Raw genomic sequence first — 5,000 nt, forward strand, 5'->3', positions numbered from 1 at the left:
GTGTGTGTGTGTGTGTGTGTGTGTGAGTATATATATATATATATATATATATATGTATATATATATATATATATATATATATATATATAAACATATGTGTGTGTGTGTGTGTGTGTGTGTGTGTGTGTGTGTGTGTGTGTGTGTGTGTGTGTGTGTGTGTGTGTGTGTGTGTGTGAGTCTATCGACGAGTACCATAAAATTCATTGTTAGTACTTATTTTGCTTGTCTTTTTTCAATGCTAGGAATAGGGAAGATTTAGTAACGGTGATTCACCAAAGTAGCCCAATGTAGCAAACTAATAACAACATTTAGACATACAAATGTCACGTAACATGTTTTCTAAATGAAATGATAGATAGCGTAATAAGAATATAAGTGATAAGCACAAAACGAGAAGAGAGTGTTTATGTATTTGAAGAAAGACTATGCATCTGTGGCTAATCTATTAAATGTAATTAGTTAGTGATTTTGATAGTTATAAAAGTAAACTTGGTGAATGCTATATGGATTATGTTTGTGCGTGCAACAAGTTACTTTGAAATTCTACCTGTATATACAGTATAGAAATGATAAGCTTAAGATATATAACAAATATAGAATAAAGGAGATAGGGAAGCTGATAGTTATAAAAGTAAAGTTGATGAATGCTATGTAAATTATGATTGTGCGTCCAATAAGTTACCTTGAAATTGTAGCTGTACATACAGTATACAAATGATAAGCTTAAAATATATAACAAATACAGAATAGACGAGTATGTGTACATGTTAACATATGCATATATACACCAAGTTGATGAATCCTACATAGATTATGTTTATGCATCCAATAAGTTATTTTAGAATTATAACTTTACATACAATATACAAATGATGAGCTTAAGAAATGTAGAATATATGTGTATACGCAAAGATATATCTATATGCATATATTGGTGATGCGTGGCAGGCAGGCAGGAGATTGTTTTTCAGTCATGTTGTGTGTGTGCAAGTTATGACAGCTGAGAGGAGAGGGGAAGAAGTATATCTCCAAGATTGACTAAAGTTAAAATGAAGAGAAAAAACAAAAGGCTGAAGAAGAAGAAGAAAGTGGTAGTTGGTGGTGCCACGATCAGAAAGTAGAGAAACGGAAGGAAACTAATGCTTACATGTAGATAAGTTGCATATGCAATTGGTGATACAAGGTGACTTGTGAGTCCTGAGAAGGAAAGATACCGGCAAAGCGACGATAATTTGGGGTAAGGAAGGAGGGGTGCCCGATGGGCGGAGGGAGGGGGGGGGGAGGGGAAGGAGAAAGTTAGAAGGAAGTGAGAGGTCAAAAGAGTGTTGGGATACCAATTCACAGTGTTTTTCAGTGGAGTTACTGTGCATTGTAATTTTAACCGTGTAGGAGGAGTTGTATGTTCTTCTAATAACCGGACTTTTGGAGTCACACTCGTCATGAAGGGCAGGCGTATATAATAATAATAATAATAATTGGAGATAGGTAAGTAAGAAGTGTGGGAGCAAGGGGGGGCGGGAGGGGGTGAGAGGTGAAGGTAAAGATTAGAAAGTGAAAGAAGTGTAAGTGTGAAGGTGTGGGGCGGACCCACTTGCATGGTGTATTAATAATATGTGCGGTCATCCTATCTATGCTCTAAACAAAAGTTTCCCTATCTAGCTAAACATATTTGTGATGTGAAGGAAGGACTTATTTCTCGTTATTCATTTTGTATTGACTTAAAGTTGAATAGCGAGGTGTTATTTCTGATGTTACTTTTATGTTTTAGTATAAGTCCTTCCTTCATTGTGCATATAATATACATGTCTAAAAATTTACAAGAGTTGGGAGCAGGTGTGACTCTGTGCGGGCTTGTGCCGTGAAAGTTATTTAAGTGTTATTTGGGTTTCATTTTCATTTAAGTTATAATTAGTAACAAGTTATGTCATACCTGCTCTCATTTGAATTATATATATATATACGTATATTTATAGTTTTTTTTTTATGAGGAGGAATACGTACGTTTGGAGATGGCTAATGGACCATGTAACTTCTAATACTTATTAAGTTTTACACACGTATCCTTATGGATACGTGTGTTTATGTGTGGCTAATGTGCCAATTATTATTGTTAATGCGTTAATAATTTACTTACGTACGTATCCTACCGTTTTTTTTTTTTCACATTTAGCTAGGCGGAAAGGGTAAGGGGACTTAGCCCAAGATGGTCTTTAGGCGTGGCCAGTTTTTGTGGTCTTTGGTTCTTTTGTTGCTAATTGGGGGCTGTGGTAGTGTGTTGTGTTCAAGTACTGTGTTCCAGGCTTTGCTGCTCAATCTTATAAGTCTTTCGTGTATTGTTTCTAATTTTGTTCTTTTGTGAAGTTGTTGTGTGGTTTCTAGGTAAGGGGGTTTGTGTTTTAGTATTGTTCTTATTGTTTTGTTCTGTAGTTTTTGCATTTTTTTGATGTATGTGGGTGAGCTTGTAACTGTAATTATGGGTGGGTATTCAAGTTGTGGTCGTGCTAGTGTCTTATATAATTGTATTTGTGTTTTTGTCTTGAGTCCTCGGAAACGTCTTAGTCTGTTTAGTGTGGTTTGTGTTGTTCTTATTCTGTTTTTAATGTGTGTTTGTATTCCTTGTGTTGTTATGGTGAGCCCTAGGATGCGTGCTTGTTTGTTGTATGGTATTATGGTGTTGTTAATCTTGATTGGTGGTGGTTGTCGTGATGAGATGGCTAGGAGTTGAAATTTGTTTGTGTTTGTTGAAATTTTCCATTGTTTCTCGTATGTGTTAATTTTGTGGATCTCGTGTTGTGTTTTCCTGGCAAGCATTTGTTTTCCTGTCGTGTTGGGGTATGTGATGATTTGTGTTATGTCGTCTGCGTATTGTATGGTGTAGCTTCCGTGTGATGGTGGAGGGGTGTCTGCTGTGTATAAGTTGAAGAGTGTTGGGGATATGACGCTTCCTTGTGGAACTCCACTGTGGAGTGGGAAGGCTGGTCCTATGTGTTGGTTTATTTTTATTTTTGCTGTTCTGTTGTCGAGGAAGCTACACAGTGTTTTCGTGATAATGTCAGGGAGTTGTGTTTGTAGTATTTTGTGTTTAAGGCCTTCGTGCCAGACTTTGTCGAAGGCCTTAGAGATGTCGCGTGAAATAATTATACATGCTTACTTGTGTCTTTGTGTGTCTGCAATTGTTTCATATAGGGTGGCGAGTGCGGTGTGTGTTCCCTTGCCAGGAGTGAAGCCGTGTTGGTGTGGGTTTAACAGGTCGTGTTCGTGTAGGTGTGCCATTAGTCTGTTTGTAATGATTCTTTCGTATATTTTTCCTGGTGTCTCGAGTAGTGAAATGGGTCTGTAGTTTTGTATTTGTGTTATGTTTTTGTTTGGTTTTGGTATGAAAGTGATTATTGAGTTTTTGAATTTTTGGGGAAAGTATCCTAGGCTCAATTGTTTAGTTATTTTTGGTGTGTGTGAGAGTATTTGTTTAGTGATTCCAGATTCTCCGGGTGTTTTGTTTTTTGTGTGTTTTATTATGTTTGTGACGTCTTCGAGTTGTATGGGTTGGGTAATGTAGTTGTCTGTGTTTAGTCTGTTTAGGTCTATGTTTGTGTATGGTTGTGTTTGATGGAGGTGTTGTGTTAAGTGGGTGAGTATGTTTGTTTCGTGATTCGTGTCAAAGTGCGTGTTTTCTTCTGGTGTGATTTGGAATATGTTTTGCCATACCTGTCTGAATGCTGTTTCTTTGTTTTTGTCGTCGTGTATCTTTTCGTTACTGTGTATTATGTATGGTGTGTTGGGGGCGTTTGATCCTAAGAGTTGTTTTATTTTGTTCCAGAATTCTTGTGGTTTTTGGGGATTAAATTTGATATTTGATATAATGTTGTTCCATGTGTCTTCGTAACTTTGTTTGCTTTCTTCGAGTATTAATGTTTGTATTTGTCTGATTGTTCTTATTGTGTGTGGTGTCCAGTTGTTTTCGAGTGTGGCTTTGTTTTTTATGTAATTTGCCTGCCATAGTAGTTGTTTCAGTTTTTTGGATGTTTTGGGTGTGGGGATTTGTTTATGTTGTGTCGTTGGTATGCTTTGTGTAATTGCGTTGTTTATGAGTTTGTACCATATGTTTAGTTTGTTGTCTATGTAATCTGTGTTTTTTGTTTGGTTGTTTGTGTTTTGTTTTTCTGTGGTTATGTATTCATTTGTTGTTGTTTCTAGTATTGCTTTGAACTTTTTCCAGTCTGCTAGTTTGTATGCTAGTTTGGGTTGTGTGGGGATAGTGATGGCTGTAGTGGAAAGTGTGAGGTTGAGAGGTCTGTGGTCTGATGATGTTATGTCTGACCTCCTCGTGTCCTGGATTCGTGCATTCAAGTCCCATTTTGTACAGAGAATTGCTGATTTCTTTATACCCCAATCCCTCCTCCTCACTCCACCCTCTCCTTCCCCTCCTAAATTCTTCCTTGTGCTGTGTTTGCTTTCAACGACCACCTACGACAGTTATGACGATTAAATTACAAGGTCACTGTTGACAGAAGACCTCTTGGTCCACGAAGAGGTCAAACTGACAGGCCGGCGCACTGAGCGATCGAGTACCACAGCCAATCAGGCGCAATTATGACAGAGATGTTGCATTAATGTGAGGTTATTAGTAGCAGTAGCTGGGACAGACTATAGGCATAATGTTCTTGAAAAAGCATACCTGCGAAACTAGTCAGGAATAAACTCAAGACTAAGACTCCTGTGTTTCCTATTCCGCTTACATCAACCTGTCAGAATGTCTCAACATATATATATATATATATAAATGAATGTACATATGTATGTATGTATGTATATATATATATATACGTATGTATATATATACATATATATATGTATATATATATACACATATATATATATGTATATATATGTATATATATATATATATATATATATATATATATATATATATATATATATATATAAACAAGAGAGATAGGGAGAGGGAGAGGGAGAAGGGGTTAATCGTGTGCTCGGAGTTT

This window comes from Oratosquilla oratoria, chromosome 9, assembly GCF_046742065.1.
Source record: "Oratosquilla oratoria isolate Oo_2021 chromosome 9, ASM4674206v1, whole genome shotgun sequence".
NCBI lineage: Eukaryota > Metazoa > Arthropoda > Malacostraca > Stomatopoda > Squillidae > Oratosquilla > Oratosquilla oratoria.